General features: G+C 37.4%; 1 pseudogene; it reads left to right on the top strand.

Moving 5' to 3' along the window:
• LOC122201180 overlaps window positions 1-20,420 on the top strand; it is a 46,562-nt pseudogene that overhangs the window by 7,209 nt on the left and 18,933 nt on the right.

A 20,420-nucleotide genomic window follows, 5' to 3' on the forward strand; every position in this document is an offset into this window, starting at 1 on the left:
GCTGTGCAGTCTTAGGCCAAGTCATTTTATTTCCCTGAGTCATAGTTTTATTTTCTGTAAAATGAGATGACAATAATTCTATCTCAAGGTTGTCCAAATGATAAAATAATGTAATAATATAAATTCCTTTGAAATTATAAAGAACTGTAAAATAATTCGCTGTTTACTGTTATACTAGGCGTTAAAATACTAAAATGTTTCTGCCAAATCTGTTGTCCACTCCATTGCTCAGTCAAAACAATTGCTTGTTTCTTCTCTTTCCTTCTTTCCTCTTTCATACCTTCATAACTATCATTTGATGTACATTTAAAATACAGAATCAGAACACTTCACAGCAATGTACTTGCACCTGGTTCAAGATACCATTATCACTTGCCTGGATTTCAGCAAAAGTCTTCTAATTGGTCTCTGCTTTCACGTTAAATCCCCTCCCCACACCCCAACGTATTTCAACACAATAGCGAGAGGGATTCCTTTAAAATAAAAGTTGGATCCTGACAGTCCTTTGCTTAAAACCTTCCAAGACCCTCTCATATTACTGAGAATAAAAGCCAAATCTTTACAATAGCCTTCAAGGTCTTTTCATTTCTTAAGGTATCTTGCTAATGAATCAGAACATTTGTGTCAATACAATTCTTTGTCTCAGAAGACTACTTACAAGACGATGAAACCTTACTCACCTCCAATTTTAACCTCCCACGGGGCTTGGCTTGATCCTCTCTATCTGTTATTATTTCCTTTTTTGTTAATAAGACACAGCTTTGGATCAGGCTCTCAAAACTCTACCTGCCTTTCAACATGGGCAGCATCAGGTACCCACATGGAATTTTCCAAAGCTCAGGAGAATCATGTTATAGGCAAGTCAAGGGAAGGAACAGAGTTGACCTCTGGTGTAAGCCCAAACAGATGATGCTACAGTGTCAGACCTCTATGCCTGTGCACACAGTGCTCCCTTTGCCCAGACTCATATTTCTCAGTTGTCACTTGTCAAAATCCCACCCAGTAGTAAAAACTGAACTTAAATGCCACTGCCTTCCTAGACCCTTACCTAATCTGTCCAGTCAAGAGTGGTTGTTCCTTCTTCTGCTCCACCAAAGTTTTTCCTTCTAGTTTAGCATGTGAATCATTTTCTGCATTCTAATCCAGTGAATATGTCTGCTAAGTACTGATTGATTGTCCCTTCCCTGATGACAGAATTCGTCACAGTGGCTCCTATAACATAATTCTCAAGGCAATTAGGAAGAAAGTTCTTCAGAATTTCAGAGTAAACTAAAAGGGAATGGGAGAGGATAACACTTCCCTGCAGTGTAAAATGTCTTCTCAGAGAGATCTGTGCTTTCAACTTCCCCAGCTCCCTCCTCTGCCTCTCACTTCAGTATATTAACTGTATTAGAAAAGCTGTAGACTAGACCACTGATTCCTAGAAGCAGGCTAGGGAGAGTCATTCAGCAGAATCATCTGGGGGCAATTTTCAATACATGGATTCCTGGGCTACTTCTCTTTAAGTCCCCATAAATTCAGGTTAAGTAGATCTGGGCCAGGACCTAGGTATAAGATTTAGCATCGAATAATTAGCAAATTTTTGCAATAACTGACTTAGGGGCTAATTTTAATATTTTTTAAAGAGAAGATGGGAAGTATAGATGATATGGGGGAAAGGGAAAAAGAAAAAAAACAAATTTGGAAAGGTCAGTATGAACCCAGCATGCCACCAGAGAGAAGGTGGCATCTAGCTAGAGGATGTGATTTTCCAATTTAAGCTCGTTTTGTTTTTGTCTTACCATTATATTCACTAATAACTCTCAAATAAAATTTTGGTTTAGGGTTTAGGTCACCCTCAGGGAATGAATATGTAGGCCAAGTATTATAGTATCCTTTCCTTCGGAAGTTCTATGTCTCAGTGTAAATTAATAAGTTGACATCATAATAACTATACATTGGTCAGTGTAGGCTTGTTTACTGCAAGTCTGCTCTAAGACACATCTGTTATCATTAGGTTGACAAAATCAAGTTTCAGAATCTGTAAACCTGTAGGCCTTGGAAGAAAGGACCAAGCAGAATTCGCCCCATTAAAAACCTATACATTAGTAGCTAGTGGAAACCTCTAAATATCCCACTATGTTTTACTCATTAATATATTACTAATACATGATAAATGAAAGATAGAGAAGAGCTGGAGACCTAGATACATACAGATCTTGACTCTGTGACTTATTTGCTTTGTAATATGGTCAATGGTAAATGCTGCTTAAATGCTCTACTCCTATGTCCTAGGCAGTGTCCTTGACATCTTACACACCTCATCCTATTTCATTATCTCACCTACCCTGCAAAAGACTTATTATGTGGCAGATACTACTAGATTCCTACATGTTAGTAATTCTCTCCTTTTCCTCAGAAAGGGAGCCCCAATTTGATTTTAGGTTCTCAATGCATTAAATGTATACAAAATGACTGGAGTTCTAGCAACTATCATGGATTCAGGATGACTTTAAGGATGCAAGCCACTTGTTAAGGATGCAGAATAGATATGGCCTGGGGTTCCTGGGAATACTAGAAAACACTGTATATTCCATGTATGGTCTCCCTCTGTGATTCTTGTATATAATAAATAAATAAATAAATAAATAAACAAACAAACTACCATAACTATATGCTGCTAGACATAATCCAAAGTACTACAGAACTAGATTCTTATTTTACATGGAGGAAACCAAGTACAGAGAGATTGAGTAACCTACTTGAGATGACACAGCTAAGTACTGAGCAGAAATTCTTCACTGGCAATATGATTCTAAGGCCAATGTCCTTGAATCTCTGCTTTATGACATAAAAAAAAAGATATTTTGCTTTTACATTTGGTATAGACCAGGCAAACTTATATCTGTTGATATTTTTATGTGCCATACATTATGCTAGGTATTGTCAACATATACTGTATTATCTCATTTATCCATTATGCTTTGTTTTTTTTTTTATATCTAAAAACTAGGTGATTTAAGTACATTCTCTCTTCTTTTAATCTCTATGAACTGAAACCAAAGACCTTTTCATATAGTCTAGCAGGAAACACTTGCTAATCTATAGCCAATGGTTGACTAAGATCTTTTCTGAAAGTCATGCAGAAAATAATCTCTTCATCTTTGATAAACATCATACATGAGATTTAAACAAGGCAAACTTGTTCTTGTCCTTTGTTTCCCTTTCAAAGCCACTCACATATTGGGGAAAACTTAAGACCTATTCAAAATAGGATAAAATAAAATAAAAGTAAGTAGCTCTCTGCCAGAGGAAAGAGATGAGAAAAGAGAAAGGCTTGTTATCTAAAGCAGCAACTCTACATTTTATTAAATAACTAAATAAGGGTTAAATAAAGAAGAAACACACACACACACACACACACACACCATAAAAATAGAGCATGTAAAAACCAAAATTAGAGAATTTAGTAAACACCATACTCCACTCTATATTTAAGTAAAATTAAACTGTTGAGTATTTAAAAAATTAGTGGTGTCTTAAAAAAATAAACAAGAAGAAAAGTGATTATTTAAGCTCAGGATTAAAAAAAATTTTTTTTCAGGGGTGCCTAGGTGGCTCAGTCAGTTAAGCATCCAGCTTTGGCTCAGGTCATGATCTCATGTTCTGTGAATTCAAGCCCCGCATCAGGCTCTGTGCTAACAGCTCAGAGCCTGGAGCCTGCTTTGTATTCTGTGTCTCCCTTTCTCTCTGTCCCTCCCCACTCATACTCTATCTCTCTCTCAAAATAATAACATTAGAAAAAAAGTTTTAAAGAAAATAAATTTAAAAAAGATTTGCTAAGGATAGAAGTATAAAAAAGATTTGCTAAGGATAGAAGTAAAGGAGATTGCAAAGGGAAAAATCAATAGATTTTATTATTAAGAAAAATTGAATACAAATACAAATGACAAGAGGAAAATGTTGAATTTTTATGAGAAGTGAAAGAATTACACATCACAATGATAAATAATTGTTTCTAGCACATTAGCAAACATTTAAATGATAACACTTAATATTAGGAGAAAGGCAATTAAATAAGCATCTTTATACACTGATAGTGGGGAGATAAAATATACAGCTCTAAAAACAATTTTGGCAATGGCTATTTACCCAAGAATTTAGAACAAAATTTACATGCAAGTATTTTCGTTTTTTCAAATATTTTACCAGGTGTGACCTTTGACTCCTTTTTTATGTATAAAGGCCACTCTTAAATTATGAATATTTACTTCCATTGAAAATATTTATTTAACAAAATGCACAACAGGCTCTCTAGACTTTCAGGAAAGATTTGGTAATGATAGGTTTGGCAGCAAAAGCTTGAAGTTCCCCAGTGGACTACTTAGAAGTTCTGTAAAATCCTTTAGAGTATGAATGTTCTAGTATGACTGGGAGAAGGGTCTCATTCATTCATTTACTTATCCATTCAACAAATGGTGTTTATTATATGTTGTGTATGAAGTATGGTGCTAGGCGCTAAGGATGCAATGGTGAACAGAAAACATGGGAAGGTGGCCACCCTTGGGGTCATCTAGTCCAGTGATACAGATAAATTAACCAATAATTACACAAACTAATAGGCAAATGGCAACTGTAGAAATACATGCTTTGAATGAGGTTATAGGGTACTCAGAAAACAGACAATGGAGAAATGAGGTGATGACAAATTCTTAATTCATTGTGAGTGTAAGAGAAACTTTTCATTCACAAATTTAATGGTCTTGATTTCAGCTATTCCATGATATCCTTGAGGGTCTCTAATGTTTAACTAATGAATGAGCCCTCCTCGCTGTGGTTTTGTTGTTCTCCTAGTTTGGGGGAATTTGTGATAATCTCTGAATTCATACCTTATGAATCATAAGGGTCTTTCCTACAGTTAATATTTCTCCCAGGATTGGAACTATCTGAAAATTTAGGCTTTGAAGAATCTACTGTCTTTAATTGCTATGAAGTCAGGATCTATTTTATCCACAGCTATATCCTTTGTACCTAGTGCCTATCATATAATAGATACTTAATACATATTTCTTTCTTGATTGAACTACTATGATGACTGGTTTAGGAGAACCATGAGGAAGCTCTAAAGAAGTGACTTACAGGGGTGCCTGTGGGGCTCAGTTGGTTAAGCCTCCAACTTCAGCTCAGGTCATGATCTCATGGTTCATGGGTTTGAGCCCTGCATCGACCTCTATGCTGACATCTAAGAGCCTGGAGCCTGTTTCAGATTCTGTGTCTCCCTCTCTCTCTGCCACTCCCCTACTCATGCTCTGTTTCTCGCTATCTCTCAAAAATAAATAAACGTTAAAAAAAACTTTAAAAAATTAAAGAATAGATAAAATGGTTTATCCCTAAGACATACACAAGGACAGTTTCCCAAATGCCTCTTTCCCTTAAATAATATAATGAGACGCAGATTCTTGGAAAGGACATGGATAATGGTTCACACATGACACACTTAATGCTTTGGGGAAAAGCACTTTTACTTCAAATCTCTATTTTTTTGTCTTAGAAAATAATTTTAAGTTTATTTATTTTGAGAGACAGAGAGAAAGAGAGAAATAGAGCACATGGGTGTGTGAGCTGGAGAGGGACTAAGATAGAGGGACAGAGAGAATCCCAAGCAGGCTCCGTGGAGGGGCTCAATCCCACAAACCATGACATCATGTCCTGAGCCGAAGTCAAGAGTTGGGCACTTAACCAACTGAGCCACCCAGGTGCCCCTCAAATCTCTATTTTGTTCAACATGTCTGAGTTATGGTTTCTTTCCACATAACTGTTATCTAACCTGAACATAACACATGCACAGGCCTTCTCCTTTTATTAAGTGGAAAATAGCATAGTTTAAACTGTCTAATGTTTACCTCTTTGCAGATTTCTTTTGTGAATTGATTTGGGATTTTTAAAAAAATCAAATTCCTCAGTTGTAGCCTTTCTGCAACATGTCAGTTCACATTAGCTGAGTGATGCCTACCTACCTAATGTCTGCAAGTTTGCAGCCTACCAATGAGCAAATAAAAGCCAGAAAAAGAATATTTTGACCTGGCTTTAGTCCCAAAGTGGAATTTATTATAAGCAGAGTAGCAGCGAATAGTTATTGAGCATTTACAGTCCCACGCATTACTCTAAAAGCATTATAGTTTTCTCATTTTTTCTTCATATTGGCACTGATGAGGTGGGTACTATTGTCATCTGCATTTTACAGATGAGGAAAGTGATCCCAGAGGTTTTAACCAAGGTCACATAGCTATTAAATGATAGACACAAGATTTGAGTTCAAATAGTCCAATCCAGAGTTGGTGCTATTATTCACTAGTCAACATTTCCTTGCTATGGCTAAGTTTTGTCTCATGGACTACTCTTCCTCTCTGAGGGAATATAGCCAGCTCTCAGAAAGGGTGAAAAAATAGAAACGGGAAAACTGTTGGCAAATAAATAAGTATTCATCTTTTATCTTTCATTTCTGCTTCATTAGGCACCTAGTGGAATATAGTGATGCAGGAGGAACATGACTACTTATAGTTCCCAAGATTACATGTTTGAGCTCTAGCCATAGTGGGTTTCTCACTCTTTCTCTCTCAATTTTATTTTTATTTTTACTCTTTCCTTCCTAGATTCCAGTTCCTAACAAAAGAATACTGAATGAACTATGATTACATGCCCAAGTCTGGTCTAGTCATTGGGGGCCTGGTGCCTACTAACACAGCTGCTTGAGGGACCATCTGTGTATATAAGAGGCATTTATTTCTTGTCAATCAATGTGAATTGTATAGATAGTTCCAATCATCAAACATCCTTAGACTTGAAGTTGAAAAGGCCTCGGGACGTCTGGGTGGCTCAGTCTGTTGAGCATCCGACTTTAGCTCAGGTCATGATCTTGCGGTTCATGAGTTCCAGCCCTGCATCAGGCTCTGTGCTGACAGCTCAGAGCCTGCAGCCTGCTGCAGATTCTGTATCTTTCTCTCTCTCTTTCCTTTTCCTGTTCATGCTCTGTCTCTCTCTGTCTCTCAATAATAAATAAACATTAAAAAATTAAAAATCAGAAAATAGCACACAACTACCATTAACAAGTCATTAGTTCTCTCAGAATGTTGATTTCCTCAAAAATAAAGTATCTATAATTATCTTTGCTCAGCCTACCTTGCAGGGTGATTGTGGAGACTCAATAGAATTATTCCTCTTCCTCCTAGCATAGCTAAGACTAATAAAGTGCTTATCATGCATAAGCACTATTTTAAGTGCTTTGCATATTATTGACATTAACTTTCCCATTGACCCAATGACATAGACGCTAACTTGTTCCCATTTCACAAATGGGGAAACTGAAAACAGAGAACGTAAGAAAAACTTGCTCAAGTTCACACAGCTGTAAGCAATGGATCAGGAGCCATAGCTTTTGAGTCCATGTTCTCAACAACTTCTAATGTGGACATGAAACACTTAGTAAATGACAGAGCACTATTCAAACATAAGATATTGTTATTACTGTCAAGCAATGCATTTTAACACCAAAAATCCATGTCGGGTCAGAGGATCAAACAAATGAAATATGATCGAGCATTTGGATCTTTGTTTATACCGGATTTTGGTACTCTGGTTTTGTCCTAATTCAGTAGTTATAGAAAAGGTATGTATTCAATTCTGGCTCACACTTTTCCATGAGAGTCTGTTGTAAAACATTTTGTTTCACTTTTATGACAAATATTTTGATACCTCCATCAGAAACTCTTATTTTGTTTTGGTTCACTCAGTTTCATGACTCATAAAATGTGTACTACAATTTATTGCTACTTTGGGACCTCAGTTTCACTGTGTTCTAATTCCAGAGTAAGGTCCCATAACAAAAGAAAAGGCAAACATGAGAAAAATGGCAAGATTGACCATGTCAAGGAACAAAGAGCCAAAGGACCATGGCAGAGAGCCAGGGAGGAGAGAGAAATCTTGGTCACTTCCCAAAGAACATGTTTTCTCAGAAAAGACTACCAAACTAACTTAGAGAAAATGGTGTCAGGGCATGATGGGGCTTGAATAATGAATATACGACCTGTGGTGCAGCTGGGCACCCTGAAAGCTGGGGCTGGAGCACTTAGAAGAGGGCAAGAGTCTTTACCAGAAGGCCCTTTATTAATATGACTCATTGATTGTATGTGTAACAAATTTCCCTCTTTTCTGCCATCAGCTAATTTAGTTTATCAATATATATGAACTAAATTTAAACTATAGCTTATCTTTTTGCAGTAATATGGATGGCCAAACTTTTTGCAGTAGTTTGGATGATTCAAGTGTTCACCTGGTTTAAAAAGCTGTTTCCCAAGGAAATATTCAAGGTCTATACATTGTTTACTCAGCCAAAATTGTGAACAAAGAATATTCTATTAGAAGAAGTTTTGGTTAAGGTGCCTGGGTGGCTCAGTCATTTAAGCGCTTACTTTGGTTCAGGTTATGATCTTGTGGTTAGTGGGTTCAAGCCCCACATCAGGCTCTGTGCTGACAGCTCCAAGCCTGGAGCCTGCCTTGGATTCTGTGTTTCCCTGTCTCTCTGCCCCTTGCCTTGCTCATGCTTTCTGTCTCTCTCTCTCTCTCTCTCAAAGATAAACATTTTTAAAAATGTTAGAAAAGGTTGTGGCTGGGAAGATACACTAAATGATCTAATAGCATTTACTAGCCCTGACTTGTTGTTTATTTATGTAAGGGTTCAAAATGGCACAAGGCAAATGATTTTTCTTCACAAAACTTGAGCTTTCTTTTGAGAGATCAGACTATCTAAAAAACAATAAAAGAGAACTAAAAGAGAAATTGGTGACTACTGAAACACTTTGTGATACAGTAAGGACAACAGATGCCGTGAGAACTCAGAGAAAAAAAAAAAGCAAATGATCAGAGTGGTAGGAAAAGGCTTGCCAGGGGAAGCTGGCCTGACCTAGACATGGAAGGATCACTAGGTTTGGATATGGTTGGGTAAAGGCCATTGCATGTAGGAAAGAGTGGAAAAGGATTCTTTGATTCATAGACTCATTTATGCAGCAAGTATTAATTGAACTTCTTTTATGTGGAAGACCTTTTGCTCAGTGTGCAGATGTGAATGTTTGCTCCATAGGTTCATGATGGATGGATGGGTGGTGCATCTGCGTAAGTAGGAGTGATGAATTAGAGAACAGTAGAGGAGGCAAAATAGAGATGAGGCCATAATATAGAGAGACCCAAAAGCCAGGTGACGGACTTTTAGGAAACAGAAAACTATTAAAGGTTTTTAAACTAAGAAATGTCATGATGAAATTGGCATTGAAAGAGGACATATTGAGCTGAGATGTACAGCCAGGAGACAGAGACGCCAGACAGAAGAAAATGGCCACAGCCTAGGTGTGAATGATTGAGGATCTGGTCCAGGTTGTTGGCAAGGCACAGAGAGAGGAAGGCTGACACGAATGATATTCTAAATGATGAAAACAGGAGAGAATAAATCAGTGATACTTCTGAGATCTTTATGCCGTAAGTAGAAGTGATAGGTTAGAAACTGAGGATTGGGAGGAAAATGTGTTTGGGTAACTTTCTAAATGTGATGTGATGACAGTTTTACATAGTAAAAACTTACAACCCTGATTGTAACCCTGTTGATGACATGGTCAGGACATTTCTTTTCTTGTTCCTTTGCATTTTTTCCTGGTACCTGATTTTCAACAGATACAGATAAAAGAAGCATGTCTGATATCAGGCTTTTTCAGATCTTTGGTAAATGACAAGCCTTAGAAGTCTTGGCTGTCTCAAAATTGAAGGCAGGCATGGAACAGCTGGCTGTTTCCCTTAGAATACATGGTTCTTTTATTGTATAGCGATTTACTAACTGGGGCTCCTCTCAACAGAGTTGGGCATACTGAATTAATGACCCTGGCTGAGCAGGTGAGAGTGATGGGAAACAAAGCTAAGTTACATAGGATAAATACCAGCCTTATTTCACCCCACCATAAGGAAAACATTTGTTATTCACCCACAGAGTAAGGTGTGTTCTGAAAGTACAGCACCAATGACATATATCTAGATTAGAGTGGAAAAGTGATTTTAGCCAACTTACTTTAAAGAACAAAGTGTATTACTACCAAAATACTACCTTTCTCTACTAAGAAATGTTTCCAACTCTTAAGCCTCTTTCTTTGGCCAAAGCAGAAGACTGTAATGCATGTTCCTTTTGATCCCTCTTGGAAAACTCTTGTTTTCCACTGGAAATAAGTGGACTGTGTTCACACAGTGCCTAACCCAGAAAAATCTGCCCATAGGCAGTGTCTGTGGACAGCAAAGGCTTTGTATCAAGATCCCTCTGCAGTTTGCTGCTAATAGGATTTTACCTTTTGAACCAAATAATTTTAACCCAAAGAGTACTGAAAAACCATAGCAGCTTGGCTGTGGCTGACACTCAAATATGCTTGAAAGATGGAAAATTCAATTTTACTGTTGTCAAGTTTCTGGGTGATTTCTCTCAAGTGGGATATGGGACCCATAAAGTCAAGGCAGCTTGAGGTGTGATTCCATTTTTCATTTTACGGTAAATCCTCACTCAGATTCAATCTCATTCTTAAAGTGAAATAAATATCTCTATCCATGGTGGTACCTCCAACTTCAAGTATTTCCCAGTCTTAATTTATCCTGAGTGCACCCATTGACTGCATCTCTGCTTAATAGCTCAGCCAGGCCTAACTTTACCACTTGAGACCTTCCACAACCTGACCCTAACTGAAGTCTTAACTCCTCATATACCTGGCTTCTTATGTGTCTTACCACCTCTGTGTATTTCCTCATGTTCTCCCTGCTGCCTAGAAAACCCTTGCCTCTTGATTCCAAGCATTTACATTCAGTCTTTATTTCAAAACCCAAAATGTGAAGATGGGGAGAATGGGAAGAATCAGCATTTACTACCTGGGAGGCACTGTGCTATTATGTACTTGATATAATTATCTCATTTAATCCCCCCAACACCATGATGCTGGTATTAATACTCCCATTTGAGAAAATAAATGAGGCTCATTGAGCTAAAGTAACTTTTTCCTGAGATCACAGCTCAGATTCAAAACCAATCTGCCCAGAGCTTGAGTTCTCATTATCTTTGATGCTACTTCTTTGACTTTTATTAGCCTCTGCAGAGTGTCAGCAGAATTACCTCTCTTCCTTGCCCCTCCTGGAGGCTGACTGTGCCCCCTCCCCTTTCCTCCTCACCACTGCACTCCCTCCCTACCAACAACTCCCTTTTTTCTTATGTTCCCAGAGGTTTTCAAGAACCCTCTCTTTCCTACCACTATCCCCAAGAACCCAAAGAGCTCGTTCTTACTGCTACATGGGGTTGTGCTCTTTTAGAGGTCAACTTAAGGGATGGCCCAAACTAAAACACATCTAATCATTTTTTGAAAAAAGCTAATAGCTAATGAGTGTCAATTTTGTGTGATGTCACTAACACAGGTTTCTAGATAATTTTTATTAAGTATAATGAATACATAAAAGAGTATATATCATAAGTATAAACTGAGCACATAGATAAAACCAGCGCTTCAGAAACCCCCCTCATGCTTCCTTTCAGTCTCTGCCTCCCCCAAAGATTAACACTTTCCTGACTTCTAACATCCCAGATTGGTTTGTCTCTTTCTGTTACTTTTATAAATAGAATAATACAGTTTATACTGTTTCTTGTCTGACATCTGTCTCTCAATACCATGTCTGTGAAATTCATCCCCATTGTTAGAGCACTTATAGAGGGATCATTCTTATTGCTTCTCTTGATTTGCTTAGTTTTCTACTCTCAGAAATTATGAAAATGCTTTACTTGTGAAATAGAAATTTCTACTTACCAAATGTGCAATATTTGATTATATAGATTTTTTCTCTTTAATTTTTAATATTAGACTTTTTTCCAGCTTCATTTAGAAATACTTAACAAGTAAAAATTGCATATATTTTAGCTGCAAAATGTGATGTTTCGATATACGTGTATGTTATAAAATGATTATCAAAATCAAGGTAATTGGCATATCCATAACCTCACATAGTTAAGGATTGTGTGTGTGTGATGAGAACACTTAAGATCAACTGTCTGAGCAAATTTCAAGTGTACAATGCTGTGTTATTAACTACAGTCATCATACTGTACTTTAGTCTCCAGAACTTATTCATCCCACATTATTGAACATTTGTACCCTTTGACCAATATCTCCTCATTACCCTTGCCACCCCCCACCCCGCCAGCTGTTGGCAACCACTGTTTGCTTTTATAAATTCAACATTTTTAGATTCCACATATAAGTGAGATCATACAGTATTTGTCTCTGTGTCTGGCTTATTTTGCTGAGCATAATGTCCTCCAGGTTTATACATGTTGCAAATAGCAACATTTCCCTTTTTTTTTTTTAAGGCTAAATAATATTCCCTTATATTTTATATTTTCCTTAGTGAGTTATATAGTTAGAAAGTGATGAACAAAAATCTCACTGTTTAAATATTCACTTACTTGTTCAAAGATCATTAATCAAAAGCTTACTCTGTGCTGGAAAAACAGTATATATATTTTTAATCCTGTAGCTGTTTTATCGTCACTATTTTGACCTGGGAAGCACTCTGATTCTGTGTTAATAAATATAAACATTTATATCAGAATTATAGTAGTACCAATAAATTATTGGTGAGAAATGATTCTTAATGATTCTACAAACCCAAATTAATTCCTTGATCAGTTTCCCATATAGCACACTTAAAATATTTCCAACTTTTCATGTGAATAAAAGTACTGAAATTTAAAAAAAGAGAATCTCACATGAACTGTCTTAAGACAGAAGAAGTTTTAAAGTTTATAGCTAGTTAGGACTTATAGATCATTTGATCCAATATTTTTCAAACATTTTTTTATCCAACCAACACTTAGTGATTGTGTGACCACAGGCAAGTCAACTGACCTTCTGTAAAATGTAGATTACTCCTACCCCAGAGAGTACTACTACTCAGATTACCTTGTATGATGTTCATACAAATTCCAAGTAATATGCTTGACATATAGTAGGGACTCAACTTTGTATATGTTTTAAATATGAGTAGGTAGTTGTGCTTATATGACCAACTTCAAGCAAGTGGCTATTACTGTAAGTTAACCAGTTAAAAGCAGAGAAGCAGCATGGCTATGCTATAAAGGAAATCTGTCTTCATTTCTGAATACCTGTGTTCTATTACTACCCTCTCCTTTTCCTACCCAAGGAATTTCAAGACTTAACATTTGGAGCCTCGTTGTTCTTAACTGTTCAATGAGGATGTTTTGTATATATATCTTACGGGATTGTTGTAGTAACATTCTGCATGCAGAGGTGCTTTATAAACACTTGTTAAATCCAAATGATTCGTTTTACTACAGAAAAGACTATGGAGAAGCATTGTGGCATTACTGAGGAGAGAAGCCACGCTTGTTTTAGTTTGAATCTTAATATCTGCACATTATGGAGAATCTACAATATGCCAGTCACTGCTAAGCACTTTACAAATACATTCACTGGCTCACTAAATCCTCACAACAACGAGGATTTAGAATTGCTCGCATTTTCACTGAGGAAATTGAAATTCACAGAAATTAAGTACCTTGTCTAAGGCCACTCGGCAATGAGTAGGACCAACGCACAAGTCCAGGTCTGTCTGGCTCCAAGGCTCATGCTTTTTGCACCACGTGGTACTGCCTCAGCAATGTGAAATAACAGATGCTGCCCACGTTAAAATTACATGGAGTTGTGGTAAGCAGATCGGCATGGGCTGTGTGAAGTGGGTGGGACAGATGCTGAAACTAGGCAGAAGTATGTGTACTGTCTGAAGGGAACCAGGACAAACAATCAAATAATGTACTTATGGGGGAAAAAATCTGTGGCTCTCAAAATGTTAAAACATTTTGTTTAAATAGAATCATCATTTTCCTGTAATGAGGAGCACCAGAGATAGTGAAATACGATTAGCGAGGCAATCAGGAATGCTGTTTCAAGTTACAGTATGCCCGGTCTCAGGAAAACCCCGTAAGTCTACTGTGACCTTTAAATGGGCCTCATTTAGAGTGTGACCCTTCAGTACATTAATGTCCCTTTTGGCAGTATTCTTAAATTGCTTATAAAAATGTCATACCGCTTGTTAAAAGAAACATGTAGGAGATTTTAAACCCTAATATGGCTAATTTGGTCATAGAACACTTCAGGGGGAAAAAGATGTTTGATTGGGAAATAATGTTCTTTCTTTTTTAATTGTGAGCAGAACAACTATAACAACTCTGTTAATCTAACGAAGGTTGAATGTCATGGGAGCAGAAAACCTAGGCGGTTTTGTCTTTCCTACCTAGTTCTAAAATTCTTCCTGAAAATATAAAAATGGAAACTTTAAAAAGGAAATAAGGGGCACCTGGGTGGCTCAGTCGGTTAAGCGTCCGACTTCGGCTCAGGTCACGATCTCACGGTCCGTGAGTTCGAGCCCCGCGTGGGGCTCTGTGCTGACTGCTCAGAGCCTGGAGCCTGTTTCAGATTCTGTGTCTCCCTCTCTCTCTGACCCTCCCCCGTTCATGCTCTGTCTCTCTCTGTCTCAAAAATAAGTAAACGTTAAAAAAATTTTTTTTAAATAAAAAAATAAAAAATAAAAAGGAAATAAAACCACAGGGATCCTTTAGTAAAACTTGTGTTGTATTTCCCAGGCAAATATTTGGAGAAGCTCATTTCCTTTTCTATTCTAAACTTCACTCAGCCCTTTTGTGTTTTTACCAATCACAAGCATAATGCATTCTTACTGTAAATGCTTTAAATGATATCACAGTTATATAGAACAAATGTTATCATCTAAACATAAACACTGTGCTTTGATGAACATTCTTCTGCATGCATCTACTGAGTCTCTTTCTTGTGAACACACACACACATACACATATTCATACATAATCCTATATAATTGGAATCAGACATATGTAACATTTCATTAATCTTTTTTGCAAGTTTCCATGGATATCTTTCCAAGTTTTCTATTATCATGTTTAGTGGCTGCTTAGCATTTTCACTGTATGAATTCATGAAGCATATATATGTATATATACATATATATATACAGTTTAAATATTTTATTTCAAATTTTTATTTAAAATCTAGTTAACGTATAATGTCATATTGGTTTATGGAGTACAATTTAGTGATTCATCACTTACATACAACACCCAGTGCTCATCACAAGTGCCCTCCTTAATGCCCATTGCCCATCTAGCCCATCCCCCACCCACCTCCCTCTATGAAGTACTGTTAAGAGGCATATTAATAGTACTGATTACATACCCTGAAATCAGAGTCAGCCGCTTCTGTCAATGCAAAGTCCCTTTCCTCATAGTTTTTAAGGTTCCTGCTTATAAAATGAGGTGTTTGAAGTAGATGACTTAGCTAACACTGTATGGAACAGTATGGAACATACTTCTTCTATGCCCTACCTTGAACTGTTCTTTCCAGTTTTGTGTGCCCCTGTCTTCCCACACCTTGCAGAATGGTACCATGAGAACACACAAAGGAGAGAGAGGGAGAGGAAGAGGGAGAAGCAGTGGTGAGGTTGGGAATTCTTCATTTGAGAATCAAGAGAGGTTTTTTTTTGGAGGAGAGCTTTAAAAAGATGAACTTGACTTTGAAGACTGGTAGTACTGAACATGTGGCATGATGTGGAAAAATTTCAAAAAGTCAGGGAACAGCATAAATATGAGCACTGAGACAGGACAAAGCACACAATCGAGGCTGATATAACCCTACTTAGAGGAAAGTGACAATAAGGAAGTTAGGTTCATATTATGGTGGAAATTTCTAAATTGTAGGAGTTGTGAGGTTGGGAAGGAGACAGGTAGGTGATGAGAATTTTTGAAGGCTTTAGGTGGGAGATAAAATTGTAAGAGCAAAAGGATTTCTCTTACCTCTGTTCACCTGTTGTTTTTGAATGGTTCAGAAGAGGAGAGTTAGATTGGAAAGACCGGTTGGGAGGTTGTAGGACCTGAGTCTTGTTAGCAGCACTGGGATGGGCAGGCTGCAGGATTGAAGCACCATGCAGTCAGACTCTAATAGCATGGCCTCTAGGACCACACTGCCTGGTTTGAATCTTTTCTCTAGGGTTCAGTAAGTATGTGAGTTCAGGGAGTTACTTAAACTTTGTTTCAGTGCCTTCACATGAAAAATGAAGATAATGCTATTAACTACATTCATGGGAGTATTAAGAGGGTTAAATAGGGGCGCCTGAGTGGCTCAGTTGGTTAAGCATCCGACTTGGGCCCAGGTCATGATTTCATGGTTCATGAGTTCAAGCCCTGCGTCGGGCTCTGTGCTGACAGCTCAGAGCCTGGAGCCTGCTTTGGATTCTGTGTCTCCCTCACTTTCTGCCCCTCCCCCACTTGCACTCTCTATCTCTCTCTAAAATAAATAAACATTAAAAAAAATAGGTTTAGATATGTTAATATTTGCATATAGCAAGCACTACCTTTTTGGCAGAAGAAGTGTAAAGATGTGATGAAGGAGACATTTCAGAAATAGAGTTAGTGGGACATTTAGGGAAAAAGATTTGATGCTACAAGATAAAAGAAAGATGATTCCAGCATTTCTAATTTGGGTTACTGAGAAGATATCAGAAAGAGAGCTGAGGAATGAGAGAGCAGGTTTGCAGAAGGAAATCGTATCTGATTTATGCTAGGTGGATTTTAAGGTACCTAAAGGATATTCACATAAAACCTACAGCTTGAGATTTGAGACATTATTGTACATAGGAACCCAAGGAGAGCTGTAAATTTTGGAGTCATGAACTTCATATATTATGGGGGTGATTTTTGGCTTTGGACATGATTGAGTGAAAATTCTAGGCTTAAAGAGGTGGAGGGCATGCATCCATTCAACAAATAGATGTTGGAGGTATCTAATAGGTGCATGGCAGTTTATAATTTTAACATTGGTCTAGGGTAACAAGGATTGATTTGACACACAACTTCAAATCGTCTGTTATTACCTCCAGGAAACTTTGATGATCCACTGTTTCTGACACTAAACTAACCTGTAGTATAATTTCCAAATGATGATTTTCCAACTGGGCTGAATAAAACAATGACAAATGCTCTACTTAATAAGCCTCAAAGCAATTAAGACACAACATCAGAGAATTTTATTGCATTTAATCATCAGAGAAATAAACAAAAATGTACTGTGATGAGTAAATGAATTTGATAAATCAATAATAAGTTAATTTCTAGAACAGATTTTGAAAGCTGTAGAACTCTGATATGGCATGGTTGTAGGTTGTTAAGTTCTGACAGAATGAGAGAAAAATAATGGGAAAGGTACTTGGCTGGGATCTAGAAAAACTAGGTGTTTGTTTGGGCTCTCCAAATAATTTCATGACTGGTCAAATCGTTATACTTCCTTGAACCTTAATTTCCTTGTCAAATTACACTAAAAATAACATTTGTGATACTGTGATGAAAATAAGTATGATATTGCAATGTAGAAATTATTTCATTGTCTGCTAATCAGTTTTGCTGACACATGCAGGGACCAGGTAGGGTGGGTCATTGGTGTTTGTGGCAAAGAAAGTGGGTCCAGGTGCCAAGAAATCTCATCACAGTTCACTTCCACTTTGATGTGTTCAATTTACTATGTCAAGGTCTGGACCTTAGCCCTGCAGGCTCAATACAGAGGGGACAGATCTAGTTCTTAGTGATAGACTTATATATACAAGTGAATAAAACAGGAAAGAAAACAATACCAATGTTCTAATTTATAAAATGACATAATAATCAGTGAGAATTGAATATGAAGTAGAAGTTCTGTCATATTCTCTTCCTGGGAAGACTTTCATGAGACAGATGTTAACAATGCCATTTTAGGGGTGCCTGAGTGTCTCAGTCATTTGAGCATCTGATTGATTTCAACTCAGGTCAGGATGCCAGGGTTGAGGGATGGAGCCCCACATTGAGCCCTGCATAGAACTACACACTGAGCATGGAGCCTGCTTAAGATTCATTCTCTCTCTCTCTCTCTCTCTTTCTCTCTCTCTCTCTCCCTCCCTCCCTCTCCCTCTCCCTCTCCCCCTCCCCCACTCATGCACACTCTCTCTCTCTCAAAAAAAAGTTTTAAAGTACCAAATTTAAAGTACTAAATTAAAAACAGGAATTACATAAGTGTAACTGTATAGCATTATACACTGACCTGTTGCAAGCATCTAGAGAAGGTCTTGTCTTTTCTTGATTAAATTTCCTACTCCTTGGATGGTAGTTAAGTGGTCATGGCCCAAAGCTCACCTATGTGCTTCTCCCTTTCTAGTCTTTAGTGACTGATTAAACACCATTCTAAAAGTCCCATCTTTAATATGTTACTATAGTCAAGCAAGTTATAGTTAAACCCATTGGCTGGTGAGCCACTACCACTAGATCTTTGATTTCTCTGATATGATCAAGATGGCATTGATTCCACAGGTACATCTTATTTTCAGTTTCTTTAGGAGAAACTCATTTTGCTCTACCACCACCACCTCTGCACTCTCCCCTGTTAGCAAAAAGTTTTCATTTATACCCAGTGACACTATGAAATCCTAGGAAGCAGAATGAGACTAGAAGTGTTTCCAATAGAACTTTCTTCAATGATGGTAATATTCTATAATCTGTGTGGTACAATACAGTAGCCACTAGCCATATGTAGCTATTGAGCCTTTCAAATGTAGCTAGTGTAACTGAAGAGCTGAATTTAAATTTCATTTGATTTTAATTTAAATATAAATAGTTACATAGAGCTAGTGGCTACCATGTTAGACACCAAAGGTAGAGTGGCAATTCCCAAACTCCCTGAATCAGAAAAGTGAGTAGGTCCCAGGCATTTGTGTTTTAGAGAAAAAGCTTTCTAGAGAATTCTGATGCACAGCCACCTTTGGAAACTTTTTAAGAGAAAGTAGAGAAGGCTAATCCTGCCCTCGATCTTTCTACCTGTTTGGCTTTGGACAAATAATTGATCTGATTTTCAGCTTCTTTCGTGTAGAAGGGAAACTTGCCTAGGGGTCATTATATGTGTTAGTTAAATTAATACTTGTAAAAAATTGTTAGGTTAAAATTCTTGGTGAGTCCTAAAGTTTCTAGCACAGTAGAAGATGCTAAATAAATGACTGAATGAATGATTAAAACTATGGCAGGAGAAAATCTCTAATAACACATTTCTTAGTTGTTCATAAGGATCATCTAATAATAATACAGCTGAAAATTATTAACCAATTATTATATGTGACCTAATATGCTAAATACTTGTTTTACTCTGTGTGGTAGATATTTTACAGGTGTGGTGTGTAAGATTCAGAGATGTTAAATTTTTTACCCAAAATTTTTTACCCAAGCTAACAAGTGGCTGGGAAAGGGATCAAATTCATATTTGAATCCAATATCCCATGTGCTTGAACAATAAACTCTTCTTCAATTTCAAAATGGCAGTAGCTTTTCTTCCAGTGAAATTCTAAAGCAGAGCAATAGAAGAAGCAGCACTCAGGGCCTTCAACTGCTCATACCCTGAATGATTTGAAGTGGGTGGATCAAAATCAGAGAGGTTTGACAGGAACCTCATGTAAGAGTGGAGTGGATTTGGGGGTGGGGCACCAGCAAGCTCTGGAGGGGAGTACCAGACCTAAAGAGGCTCCAAGCACCTGCTTACCTCAGCCAAAGGTAACTTCTCTACCCAATTCTTAGTTTTAGCTAAGATATCTGAAATATAATGCTGTGACAGATTTTTTTCTCTGTATTTAATTTTTTTTTTATTTTATTTTTAAAAATTTACATCCAAGTTAGTTAGCGTATAGTGCAACAATGATTTCAGGAGTGGATTCCTTAGTGCCCTTTACCCATTTAGCCCATCCCCTCTCCCACAACCCCTCTAGTAACCCTCAGTTTGTTCTCCATGTTTCAGAGTCTTCTGTTTTGTCCCCCTCCCTGTTTTTATATTATTTTTGTTTCCCTTCCCTTATGTTCATCTGTTTTGTCTCTTAAAGTCCTCATATGAGGGAATTCATTTGATTTTTTTCTTTCTCTGACTAATTTCACTTAGCATAATACCCTCCAGTTCCATCCACGTAGTTGCAAATGGCAAGATTTCATTCTTTTTGATTGCCGACTAATACTCCATTGTGTGTGTGTGTGTGTGTGTGTGTGTGTGTGTATACACACACACCACACCTTCTTTATCCATTCATCCATTGATGGACATTTGGGCTCTTTCCATACTTTGGCTATTGTTGATAGTGCTGCTATAAACATGGGGGTGCATGTGTCCCTTTGAAACACCACACCTATATCCCATGGATAAATGCCTAGTAGTACAAATTTTCCAAAAGTCCAAATTTTCCTAAAGCTCAAACTCACAATTTTGACATAACATTTT

The sequence above is a fragment of the Panthera leo genome, chromosome D1 (assembly GCF_018350215.1).
Source record: "Panthera leo isolate Ple1 chromosome D1, P.leo_Ple1_pat1.1, whole genome shotgun sequence".
Classification (NCBI taxonomy): domain Eukaryota; kingdom Metazoa; phylum Chordata; class Mammalia; order Carnivora; family Felidae; genus Panthera; species Panthera leo.